Here is a 14,400-nt window from a genome sequence, read left to right on the forward strand (position 1 = left end):
AGTGCGCCATGTTGCGCTAAGCTCAGACCCTCTTCTGTTTTGAAAATTGTAGACTTAGGCTAAGCCCAGCATGCTGCACTAAGCCTAATTTGCAAAAAAATATTTTCTGTGTCTTTAGGCTAAGCGCGAGTCTACTGCGCTTAGCCCATAAGTAAAATTTTATAAGGCGCGCTAAGCCCAACCTGCTACGCTAAGTGCCCAGTTCAATTTTTAGTTTTATTTTTCTGTTTTGTTGAAAATAACCCTGATCAATCTTGTTGTTCGATCTTATATTTCCATATGGCATCAAAGAAAAGAAAATCTTTTGCTTCTTCTACTTCCCAAATTAGATTTGACAGATCAAGATTCCATTCATAGGAAGCTTGGGACATATATAATGACATTATTGTTCCTAGGAAGTTACTGCCAGAGAGAAATGTGGTAATCTACCACACTGAATTTGATGACTTCAAGGAAGAATTGGAGAGAAGAAGATGGGATGAAGAATTGACCAGCTTTGAGGAAGGCAGCATTGATGTTGCCATAGTAAAAGAATTCTATGCTAACCTCTATCATCCAGAGGACAAATCACCAAAGCAGGTCAAGGTCAGAGGTCATTTGATAAAATTTGATAAAGATGCCCTCAACACATTCCTGAAGACCCCTGTGATCATTGAGGAGGGGGAGACATTACCAGCTTACTCTAGATTTTCACTCTTGAGGCCTAATCCTCAAGAGTTGGCTGCTAAGCTCTGCATCCCAGTGAGGGGATTTGAGCTGAATGTTGATGGTCAGCCTTTGAAGATCTTCAGGAAGAACATAACCACACTCGCTTAGACATGGAGTGTTCTTTCTTACTCCAACTTGATCCCCACCTCCCACACTTTTGACATCACACTGGACTGGGCCAAGTTGATTTATGGCATTATTATGAAGATGGACATGAATCTGGGCTACCTCATCTCCCACCAGATTTCTATTATTGCCCAGCATAACTCCTCTAGGCTTGGATTTCCAGCCTTAATCACAGCTTTGTGTAAATCTAGAGGGGTCACATCAGATTCCAGATCCTTGGAAAGCCTCAGCCCTACCATTAACATGGCATATATAAAGAAGAACTGTTGGAATCTAGATGACCCCTTAATTACTTTCAGAGGGCCACGTAAGGCAAAGGGGAAGAGGTCTGAGGCTCCTCCATCTTCTGACATTCCTCCTTCTACAACTCCTTCCACTACTGTTCTATCTTCTTCCACTGTAGCTCCATCTGTTCCAGCTCCAGTTCCTGCTCCAGCTCCTCCTACAGGACCATCTTCTTTTCCTTCAGAGACTTTATTTGCCATGCTGCAGAGCCTTCATAGAGGCCAGGTTATTATCATGCAGAGCTTACAGAGCTCCAGCCTGTAGTCTATTATGAGTGTAGAGGATTTTCTTTCTTAGGTGGCTTAGCTAGGAGGCCAGCCTTCTCCTTCTAGAGGGGGTGAGGCCCCTGCAACCCAAGAGCCTGTGCCAGCAGAGGAGCCTATGCCAGATGTAGAGGATGAGCCTGTTCCTCCTGAGCCATTTATCTTTGAGATTGATCCAGTCGCTTAGGAGGAAGCAGTAGATCAGGAGCCTACTTCTCCAGTTCATATCTCTCCAGCACCCATTCCTAAGGATTCCCAACCATCTGCACCAGTATTGGAGTTAGTGATGTGCCATTATTTTCTCCTATTTCTTAACCCTTTTTGCACCATTTAAAGTACTGATTAATCTTAATTGTCAAATTAATTAGGCAGTTTTATTATTTGGGCCCATTAAGCTAATTTGATGTTTTTAATCTAATTTCAAGAATTAATGAAGCATTAAGCTTGAATCCAGAATTGGGCTTGGACTTGAAGAGGGCAGACTATTTGATTCTACAAAAATTTTATCTTATCTATACTTTATCTTATCTAGATACTATTTAGGTTTGATCTCTTCTAGATATTATTTCATCTACATCTTATCTTATCTTATCTTATCTTCTCCTCTCTCTTCTCTTTCTCCTTTATTTTCGGTTTTGCAATTCCAGTTCTGACTTTTCGTTTTAACAATAAAATTTCGTTCTTCAATCTATAATTTCGTTCTCTATTTGATTAATGGAAGGCTAAGTCCCTAGCATTGTTTTCTCTTGAGGATCAAGCACAATTCTCTTTGAGGTTTTATTATTATTGTTAAATTCTGTTCAGTTTTTTTTCCTCTTCACTAATTACTCTGAATTTGTTGCTATTAATTCATGCATGCTTAGTGCTTGCTTAATTTACGTTCATGCTTAATGATCGTTTATGAGTAATTGGTGTATGTGTTGCTTAATCACATAATGAATGCCTTATGTTGAATTTCGCTTAGTAATGTAATTTAGGGTTGGATTAAGTGGTTGAACTGATATAGGATAAATTCTTGCAACCTAGGATAAGAGACTTGCCTGTGAATCAAGGGGAAGCAACGTGTTTTAATTCTGATATTTTCTAATTCACATTTATTCAATGTTTAATTTACAAAAGAAAACAACCACCCCCCCCCCCATTCGCTACTATTTTCCTACTATCTGTCATGAACATTTGGTGTATCATTGCTCGTTGGGAAACGACCTAGGATCACTTCCTAGTTACTATATTTTAATGTTTATTTGATTCGGGTACGGCCTCGATCAGTTAGAGTAACCTATTCTTCAGGACCTACCAGCTGCTCCGGTGTTGGATCTGAATGAGCATGCAGAAGATTAGCAGCAAGATGATTAGGAGTTTTAAATTCTGCATAGTTTTTAAAATTTTGCAAATTATGAACAATTTATTTTATCAGTTATTTAGTTCATGCTAGTTATTTAGTTTATGCTTTATCAGTTATTTAAATTTCAGTCATTTAAATTTCTGTTGTTTTAGTGTTGATTGCTTGTACAAAAAGCTTGTTTGAACAGTGAAATGATTGAATCATGTTTCAGTGGTGTGTTTTGTTTGAAATGAATGGTTGTGTTTGAAATGAATGAGAGTTGTATGAATTGAGTGGACTGGAATGTATAGACTTTGTTTTGATCAAGCTTGCATCCACTAGAAGAGAAAGAACATGTGATTAGAACTTTGACTGAAAATGTTAGTCAGTTTGTCAGATTAATTGTGAAGGAATTCATTGGCCATATCCCGGTGAGAGTGTGATCCTTAAATTTTGAGAGAAACAACTATCATTTAGTACTGATTTTTTGCATGAATCTATGAAGTATGGACTGAATGCATGAATTGAGGATGATGAAGGCCATGTTTGATTGTGATAGCCACTTAGCCAAAAAGCTAACCATGTGCTTGAATGATTTATCCTTTGCACCCAGTTTGAGCTGAATGAATTATTGATTGATTAAACCTTGAGCCTATACAGTGTTATCTCCTGCTACCTTGTCTTAGGTTGTAGGAGAGCATTATCCACAGGAAGCTTGGTTCAAAGCAAATTTGTTTCAAATTTGGGGGAGATATTGGGTAAGAATTAAAATGGTCAAAGAAAAGCAGCATATACACACTGCTTTGTTAAAAAAAAACTATAAGTACAAATGAATTTAATAAGTGTGTATGTTGCAAAGTAATGAGATGAAGCTAAGTGCTTAAATAAAAGGCAAGTATGAGGTAGGAATGAATGAAAAAGTTAAGGTTTATCTATGGATGAATGCTCTTCTAGAACCTAAGCTTTTGAATCCTAGAAAAACCATGATTTATTGGCAGTCTAACCTCATCACAAGCCTAGAAAGTCCTTTGGATTCATTTTGTGTGTTTATTTTTGTATAGTATAAGATGAAATGCAAAGGTTAGGACTTGTGTTAGTTATTTATAATGGAATGAGCCTAAACACTTGAGCTTGAGTGAAACAATGATTGTGAGGCTTTGGTTGATGATCCTTCCTTCATATTTGTCATTTTCACTAGCTTATTTCAGTTGTGACTCTAATGCATATGTTCCTATCTTTGAAAAGTTGCATGTTTGTGAAAAGAAATTGATTGAAGCATTCCATGATATTCATAAACACCATTTTGATTGACCATTGTATTCTATCACTTGAGAACAAGTGAATTGTTCTTTCTTTGCTTGAGGACAAGCAAAACTGTAAATTTGGGGGAGTTTGTTAGTCATCTTACACGACTAACTTTTGTATAGAAAACATTTTCCAAAACTTGTATAGTTTCCCCAATTTATAGTAATTTTGTAGGGATTTGTAAATAAATCTTGTTTTATTGTTATAGTTGTCTCTAGAGTATCTCCCATGTGATTTAATGATAAAATTGCACAATTTTAGGTCAAAAAAGACTAAAATCTTGAGGTGCTAAAGGGAGCAGGTGCGCTCAACTCACCATTTGGGCTCAGCGCACATCCAATGCTAAGCGCAGCTTCAGCGTGCTTAGCGCGACAAAAGAATCAGGTAGAGCATCAATATCAAGGCCACGCGCTAAGCGCGATGGTTGTCTTTAGCCAGGCTAAGCGCATACCTGGTGCTAAACTCAAATCCACTTACTCGCGCTAAGCACGAGGGTGGTGCTAAGCGTGACGTCACGGATTCATAGCCTATTTAAAGCTTGCCTTGTGTAGAATTAGGACACACACACACACACATATAATTTTTTAGAATTCCAGAGCAAGGACACCACAGTGCTAATTTCGAGATAGAGGCTCTGGAGGCAGCAAGAGGAGCAGCTTTGCAGAGAAGCCTAGGGTTCTTTAATTAGAGAGAGATTAGTGAGTTGCAGAGTGATTGTGAGATGCTGAGAAGAGGAGGAGGGATCCCCCTTCTTATGTAAGGAACAATTATTGTGTACTCTCAATCTCATTTGTGTTAGGGTTTTTCTGTAATGGCTGGCTAAACACCCTTGTTGGGGATTTCTAAGGAACAGCTGATGTAATTACTTTAATATCTAATTAATTGTGTTTTATGTGTTCAATGCTTCTTTCAATGCTTAATTTATGCATGCTCTTGGTCTGATCACCTATTTGTGTGTACAGTTAAGTGACTTTAGCATTAGGAAATGTACTGTTGCCTTAGAACTTGATAGAAGCAGGACTGAATAACCACTTTACCAAGGATGGATTGTTGGGGTTTTGGTTTTTTGTATATGTTGTTACGATAATGCTGTTTAAGTTAAGCCTAGTCTTACAAGAGGGATATGCAGACGAAGCTTAGGTTAAATTAGTCTAAACTTATGAGGGATCGAGGTTTAGTATTTTAGGCTACAGCATAGAACACAAAAGCATGATTGATTAGAGAAATATCTTCATATGCATCAGCTTATTTGTTAGAAAGACCCAACGCTTTTTACCTATTGTTGTCAACTTTACTTATTTGCATTTACTGTTTTTACCATAGAAGTAGTTTATTTCTACTTTTAACCATCGTTTATCAATGTTATTCCAACAATGCCTGATTTCTGAATAAAACTTTGTCTAATAAGCAAGTTCCCTGAGTTCGATACTCAGATCACTCCGTTTTAATTTTAAATACTTGATGACCCGATGCGTTTTTCGGCGAATCGGATTTCCCTTAAACATATTTGTAAAAAGGAAAATTGGACCAAAAAGTAACTGCAGGGGTAATCGAACAACTTGGGAAGGACATATTTTGTTTCTCCTTTTTATAAGCATTCTCCTTATGGACATTTCACCTTGCACTTAACTAGCAACTAAACTTAATTGACTTATAGATCTGGAGCCTCTTTGTTGCAAACTTATTCTTACTTCTATAACTATTTATCTTCCACAATAGTTAAAGTAGTTTTTTAAAAAGTAAGTTGGCCCAAATAATTATTCTTGTAGGATATAGGTGCTTTATCACTTGATTAGTATGATTATGTTTCCGCTACGCATTTTGTACCTAAAAGAATTTCATATCAACGTCTAACAATCTGTGTATTGCCGGAGACATCGTCACAATTTGTCTCAAAAAGGGAAGTTGTTGATCATGACCCCAATGATATCCTTGGTAGAACATCGACAAAGAAGACTAATGTCTCACTCCAACAAAGGTCGCGATCTATTACAAATGGGCATGTGCAACAAATCTAGAAGGGCTAGGATGACCTCAAAAAGTGAATGGACAAGTTGGAAATGGAATTGCAAATGCAAATGAATAAGGAGCCACAGGAAGAAGGTCTGGGTGGCCTAAGTGGTAGGAATAGTTGCACACCTACAGTTACTCATATACCATAGGTAACTATTAAACCTTACTAACTACTAAATTGTTTAAATATGAAGTACACACGCACTATAAGTTATTGCATCTCTACTTAATTAATTAGGTGAATTTTTATTTTTTTTATAGGCAAAAGAAATATATTAATAAAGACCGAATGGCATAAGAAGTGTCAAATTTAGCCAAATAGATACAAATGAACATAAAAAGAAACATGACCTCTTCCTAAACACAAATGTATGTTCTACAAGTGTAAAGTATCCCTATGTCAAACCGTAATAACCAAAATCCACTAATACATGAATCCTTTTGTTTAAAATGCAATCAAGTCCTCTTCACCAGAAGCCAATCATAACTCCAAAAGGGACATCGCAAGTCTCTCTCCTTGTAGGCTATAGTCTTCATGTTACATTGTTCAAAATCCTTTCTTTCCATAATTTCCTTTAGGCTCCTAAATTATTTCCTTTTCTTTTTCGTTGCCTTCATCTCCTGGTTGACTTGATTTTTACAACAAGAATTGTCAAAACTTACCTGACTAGCACCACTCGAGAAGCTTGCTTCTTGATGGAAAAACACTCTTGTGATAGCTTCGTTTGATGCTTCGTCCCTAATCTTAGCCTCACTAGCTCCACCGTTATTTTCAGCATGGTCTTCTTTAGTATTCTCCCCACCATTATTTTGCCTTTGGTTCTTTGCTGAGAGTGGAAGCCATAAAGTCGTGATCTTCATATTTAGGAATATTTATCATATGAAAGCCAATCCCCACATATGCTGACCTCGATTCCTCATCATCTTCTCATAGTCCTGCATAGAATCGGTTGGTGTCTCCTTCCTAGGACCCTTACACGACTTATGAGGCCCCTCATTATTACTAATAGACACTTTGATAACTTCATTATTTAGATGGCCCACATCACCTAGCTCTTCACTCCCAGACTCTAAAGGTTCGGATATTGCTTGAGTTAAGAAAAGCCCACCTTCTTTGTTCTGTTGGGTCTTTGTTGCATAGCCCAAAACATTTTCCTTATTACACCTCCCCACCCCTTTACTCCCGTCATCCTCAATTTGTCCCCCTTGGATTCCAAGACTCTCACCCCCCCTACTTTTAAATTTTCCTAACATTGCCCTACCACAAAATTCTCACTACCTATCACATCATGGCATGATGCCCTTTCTTCTTTGTACCCCCTTACTTATCACCATTCCTTATTGTCTTTATCCCGTGAACCGTCTTTCTTATTATCCACTAGGTAATGCATGAAACCTTCCATCATTGTCTCCTTCACCACTCTATTCTGGTGCCCCCCTTCTTCTTCCTCTCATAGCGAACAGTCTGATTCTGAGGATACTATCTCCACTCCAATGATGCTTACTCTTGAATCATCTTCCCTGAAGCCACCTTGACTATTCCACATCTAGCACTTACAGTTATACAAGTTGCTCACCATATACTTTGACAAGGAATCTTGCTTTATCTAATCTGACCACTTCCTCCGTTTCAGCATCCAAACTATACCACAACACTGGAAAAGCAACTTTTTCCCTATACATTCAAACTCACTCCTTCATATGTCACCCAAGCCAATCTATTATTCAAAATTATGCCAGAGTGCCATTGTTGAACCGAGCTAAAAAAAAAACTTCACCCCACATTCTCTAGCATGAAGCATCTCCTTTGCCTTTCCCAAAACCCCTAATGAGTACCAAATCATCACCCAAGTAGTTCAGCTTTACCTCTCCCCCCCTCCACCAAAGCAAGTGTGTCTTGCATTTGATCAAATTTAGATAAGTCATTCAAAGTACCCACCAGACTTTGCAAAAGCCACTCCTTTATTCCACGAAAATATCTACTTCTCTTCCCATCCTGACCCTCATACTTTCCTTCTGCTTACTTTTCCACGGGTTGCTCCCCATCATATTTTCTTCATTAACCACCCTTGTATATGAATTCTTCGAAACTCCCTCTTCCTCCATCATGATTGCCTTCCCTTTCCTTTGTTCAAAGAGTGGTTCTTCCTTTTCATTTTTCTTTTCTGCATATTCCACCTTGTTTTTTCTATACCATGGCATATTAACATGCATTTTTGTTTTCCCTATGTATATTTGGTCCAACTACTCCTCTAGCTCTAAGTCATCCCTAACCCCACATATTTCACAAAACCATATCTAAACCCTCCCATATCTGAAAGATACGCCAAAGGTCACTCACATTGAGCTCATCAGGGAACCAAGAAAAAAAGAATCATATTACTCTTCCATTTTGCTTCCCATTGTACCACTTCCCCCTCCTTTCACCCCTCATGACACCTTTTAGAAGTTACATCTGAATGAATTGATCACAATAATTCCCAACAAGAAAATTATTGACTAGCAAATTGGTGCAATCCTTTAATGCAATCGACAACCCATCCGCAAATACACCACAGAAGATCACGAGTGTGAGGAGTATTAATTAGGTGAACTGATAGTTTGTTCATTCATTCTTTAGTATCAATCACAATTCATGAGTTGTTTGTTGCTAAGAGAATGATATATAACATTGGATCGAATACATTACATTGTCAACTATTGTTCCTTGACCATAAAAAGGTTGTGATTGATATTTTTTGTGTGGAGATGCAACACTTCATTGACCTATTAGTAATGATATGTCAATAATCAAATATGTAATAGGTATTTTTGTTGTGTGTTGAATCAGTTTGATTGTATGTCATTTTATTGCATACTTGATATATTGTTAATTTTGTTTCATGGTTGTATCTAACACCATCCACAAAATTTTAGACACCTATAGCATCAAGAGAAATGGGAAAAACTTCTCATCGTACAAATGTGTTTATCACGACTCTTGAAAAGGAGTAGCCATGCACTTCATTTTTCATGCCCACCCATTGGTTGACTCATATCATCGCATGTTGAGTTATATAAAGATTTTTTAAGGGAGGCAACCAAGAGACTGTACAAATTACAAAGGAAATTTTTTGAGTTGTTGGTATGGGGTACATTAGTGAAGAAGATTGTTATGATCTTATTCACTTTTGGATTTTTTTTGCCATTAGTATATATATATTCAGTATTTTCATTTTTAACTTTGTAATTCTACATCTATTTTACTTTTCCATTTTTACATTGTAATGTTATGATAATAATTTTGTTGTATTTTTTAAAAAGTTATTATTTGACATATCTTTAGCATCACGTGGGTTGTCATTGCAATTTATGTTCTTCCATCCATCTTATATGAGGTTGCTATAAAATAGTGACATTACGAAGGGAAAAAAAATCAGTTACTTGTATAGCTATGGCTTAAATATGTTTTTACTCTATATAATGAGCAACTTTTTTATTTTAGTCTTTGTAAAAAAAAAGTTTATTTTTTTATCCCAAAAATTTTGAAATTTATTTTTCGTTCCCAATATTATGTGAATTACTAAATGCTTTGTGTTGAATGGAAGTTCAAGTAACAATATGATGTCTAAAAATTGCACTCAACGGTAAGCGTTTTCTAACCATTAGGGGTGTTTGTGGGGTTTGGTGCGCTTTTAGGTTAAAAATAGTTTGAATCAAACAAACAAATTAAATGTGGTTTGATTTGATTTAATTTTTGCAATTTTAAAATTCTGGTAGTATGCATTAAAAAAATGCTTAAAAAGTTTATTATTAATTAGACAAAACTTTAAATATATCCAAATGATTTGGATACATCAATTTAAAACAATTCAAGGCACATCAGCACCAATTTAAGTCTTAAGTCAATTCAAGGCACAACAGTAATTCAAATTATTTTTTTTTTCCTTTCTTTAAAATGAGATGAGATTACTTGACGTAAATGATTTGTATCCAAAATTTGTTCAAGTAGAGTCACCTAAAAAATATGTTATGATAATAAGTCATAAAATTTATAATCATTATTAGTATTTTTGTTTGCCAAGTGTGTTGGATCAAGTGACCTCAGAATAATAAAGAAGGGGGGGTTGAATTAATTATTAACAAACCTTTACTAATTAAAAATCTATCCTTCTTAATATTACCAAAAGTAAAAACAATAATTAAAGTGCACAGCGGAAATTAAAAGAGTAGGGAAGAAGAAGACAAACACAAGAGATTTATACTGGTTCGGCAACAACCCGTGCCTACATCCAGTCCCCAAGCGACCTGCGGTCCTTGAGATTTCTTTTCAACCTTGTAAAAATCCTTTTACAAGCAAAGATCCACAAGGGATGTACCCTCCCTTGTTCTCTTTGAACAACCTAGTGGATGTACCCTCCACTAGAACTAATCCACAAGAAATGTACCCTCTCTTGTTCTCAGTCACAACAACCCAAGTAGATGTACCCTCTACTTATACCACAAAGGATGTACCCTCCAATGTGTTAAAACAAAGTTTTCAGGTGGTTAGTCCTTCGAAACTTTGTGAAGGGGGAAACAAAAGAATTCTCAGGCGGTTAGTCCTTTGAAATCTTTTATTTATGGGAAAGGGAAGAATCAAAAGAATTCTCAGACTGTGTCATTTTGAATTCTTTGACAAGGGAGAAGGGAGACACAAAAGAATTCAGGCGGTTAGTCCTTCGTTCTTTTGGAAAAGGGAGAAGAGAGACACAAAAAGAATTCAGGCGGTTAGTCCTTGGTGAATTCTTTTTGGCAAAGGGAGAAGGGAATGAAAAAGATTAATAGCACAAGTTTTTGAACAAAGAACTTTTCTTGGAAGAGAAAGTTTTGAACAAAAACTTTTTAGAAAGATGAAGAGAAGATGAAACCAGAAAGTTCTGAAACAAATGAAAGAAGATGTTGAAAGATAGAATGATTGAAAGAGATGATTGATATGAATTTTTTGTTTCATGCCAAGATTGAACATGGCATAATTATTAGAAATAAGGCTAGGTTAGTAGCAAAAGGGTATAATCAAGAAGATGGAATAGACTATGAAGAAACATATGCTCCAGTTGCAAGATTAGAAGCCATTAGAATGCTCTTAGCATATGCATCCATAATGAATTTTAAACTCTATCAAATGGATGTTAAAAGTGCTTTTCTAAATGGTTTAATTCAAGAAGAAGTATATGTTGAACAACCCCCAGGCTTTGAAATCCCAGATAAACCAAATCATGTTTATAAATTGCAAAAGGCTCTTTATGGTTTGAAACAAGCCCCTAGGGCTTGGTATGAACGCTTAAGTAATTTTCTTCTAGAAAAAGAATTCTCTAGAGGTAAAGTGGATACCACATTATTCATAAAGAGAAAACATAATGATATTTTGTTGGTTCAAATATATGTTGATGATATAATTTTTGGATCCACTAATGATTCATTTGCAAGGAGTTTTCCCTTGATATGAAAAGTGAATTTGAAATGTCAATGATGGGAGAACTAAAGTACTTCCTGGGATTACAAATCAAGCAAACTCAAGAAGGTATATTCATCAATCAAGCCAAGTACTGCAAAGAATTAATAAAAAGATTTGTGATGGAAAATGCAAAACACATGGCTACACCGATGAGCACTAGTTGTTACTTAGATAAAGATGAATCTGGTCAATCTATAGACATGAAACAATATCGAGGTATGATCGGATCTCTTCTCTATTTATCTGCTAGTAGGCCTGATATTATGTTTAGTGTATGCATGTGTGCGAGGTTTCAATCCAACCCCAAACAATCACATTTGAGTGCAGTTAAGAGAATCATGAGATATCTATTAGGTACAATAAATTTAGGATTATGGTATCCTAAGAACTCAACATGTAACTTAATAGGATATTCTGATTCTGACTTTGCCGGATCTAAAACTAATAGAAAAAGCACAAGTGGAACTTGTCAATTCATTGGATCCGCTCTTGTCTCATGGCATAGTAAGAAACAAAACAATGTTGCTTTGTCCACTGCTGAAGCGGAATATATTTCTGCCGGCAGTTGTTGTGCACAGATTTTATGGATGAAGCAACAACTATCTGACTATGGTATCCTTCTTGATCGTATACCTATTAGGTGTGATAATACTAGTGCCATAAATCTATCCAAAAACCCTGTTCAACACTCTAGAACCAAACATATGGAAATTAGGCACCATTTTCTTAGAGATCATGTCCTAAAGGGAGATTGTATATTAGAGTTTGTTGATACAAAGAATCATCTTGCTGATATCTTTACAAAACCTCTCCCAAAAGAAATATTCTTTTCAATAAGAGGAGAATTAGGGCTTTTAGACCTTAGTGATTTGAATAGGTAATTTTTTATGAATGATTGATTGTGTTTTTGATGAAGTATGATGCTTGTTTTGTTTAATTTAGTTTACTTTTCTTGTTAGTATAATTAACTCTTTAAATAACATAAGTTTTTAGACTTAAGAAATAAGTTTTCCTTTAGGAAAAGGCTATTTTTTGTTCTGGTAATCGATTACATGAATACTGTAATCGATTACACTAGAACAGATGGCCTGTAATCGATTACAGTATTCATGTAATCGATTACCAGTAGGCTGCCTCCTCCTGTAATCGATTACCATTACTTGTAATCGATTACCACGCGTCCTGCTCTATAAATATCACGTTTTCAGAATCTCCAGCGCAGCCCCTTCCTCCTTGCGCCGTACCTCCATTCCCAAACCTCCAAACCTTCCTATCTCACTCATTTCTTCATCAAATCAACTCCCGTAAATTGCAATCTTCTTCTTTTTCATTTTTCTTTTGATTTCACCGATTAAAATCTGCAAAAACTCCCTCAAATGGCAGAATCGTCCAAGAAACGAAAGGGTTCTTCCACCTCCGCTTCGGCTTCAAGGGCTCATCGTTCTGGAGCCACTAGCACATCCACAGCACCAATTCCACCCTCATTGTCCTCTTCCCCAGTGTTTTCTTCCGACGAACAGCAGAAACGGTACTCCAATCTTTTCTCATCTCGTTCCATTATCGACCCTAAGTTTATTGATATGGAATTCTTTTCTGCTGAAACCTTTGATTGCATTCAAGCCTTTCAAAACTTAGGTCTTCTACCTTTTATGTCATTACAATTGCCTATTTATCCTGAATTGGTTAAAGCTTTTTATTGTAATCTTGAAATTCAGGACAACACTCTGATTTCTGAAATTTTTGGGATAAAAATGGTCATTGACCAGTCCCTTTTCCATGACTTAACCAAATTACCCAGTGACGGTGTACCATTTGAAGGTACACTGAATGACGACTGGAAATTTGATTTCTCTGCCTATGATGCCCGCCAGTTGGTTTGCACCAACAATGCGGATATGACCGGACGTCTTCTTGCCGGGTCATTGGCTTTTGAAAGCCGCATCCTTCACTATTTAATCATGCGTATTTTGCTTCCACGGTCTTCCAACCTTGCCCAGGTTTCTGAGGAAGATCTAATTATCATGTGGGCCTTTCATACAGGGCATCAACTTGACTGGGCACACTTAGTCAGATATCGCATCCATAAGGCATTGCGATTAAATGCTCCACTACCATATCCACAGCTTGTCACTCTCTTTTTCCACCATTTTCAAATTCCTCTTGATTCTGAACCTTATGTTCCAATCAAGCGATCTTTTTTAATTGGTGCTGCTGTGATTGCTTCTTTTGGTTACCGCAAAGAGCGTGATGGCTCTTGGGTCAAAAAGGGTGTTCCACCTGCTGATGATGAAGGCCACATACCAGTTGAAGATAATTCCACTCTTCTTCAAAGGCTTATGGACAAGTTTGATGGACTTCAGACTTTTGTTGGTGACAAGTTTGATGCCATGGAATTGCAAGTTAACATGCGGTTCGATGCTATGGAATCAAGGATCACTAGGGTTGAAGAAGATGTCTCCTTCATCCGAACTTGCTTTGATCCACCACCACCGCCTCCTTCATCCTCTTAGATTATATGTTATTATTCTAACTTAGTTTAATTAGTAGTCAAATATTATTAGTACTTTGCTTTATCGCCATGTATTCGGCTTTTTGTTCTAGTCTTGCACTATTATTATAATTCTCGCTTTTGTTTTGGTTAATTATGACGTTGTATGGATTTATTTCGATTTAATGGTTGGCTTTGTTTGGATATTTATTGTTTGGATATTGATTGTTTTGTGTTAATGTTTGGATATTGATTGTTTTGATCTAGTTCTTTTTGATGTTGCCAAAGGGGGAGAGAACTTGGGAGAACACATATGGGTTAGAAATCAATTAGGCATACATGCCAAAAGATAGGGGGAGTAAGGGTTGTGTGAACGTGCTATCATCTTGTATATAGCTTGTCTTGATTTCAG

This window comes from Glycine soja, chromosome 18 (assembly GCF_004193775.1).
Source record: "Glycine soja cultivar W05 chromosome 18, ASM419377v2, whole genome shotgun sequence".
Lineage (NCBI taxonomy): Eukaryota > Viridiplantae > Streptophyta > Magnoliopsida > Fabales > Fabaceae > Glycine > Glycine soja.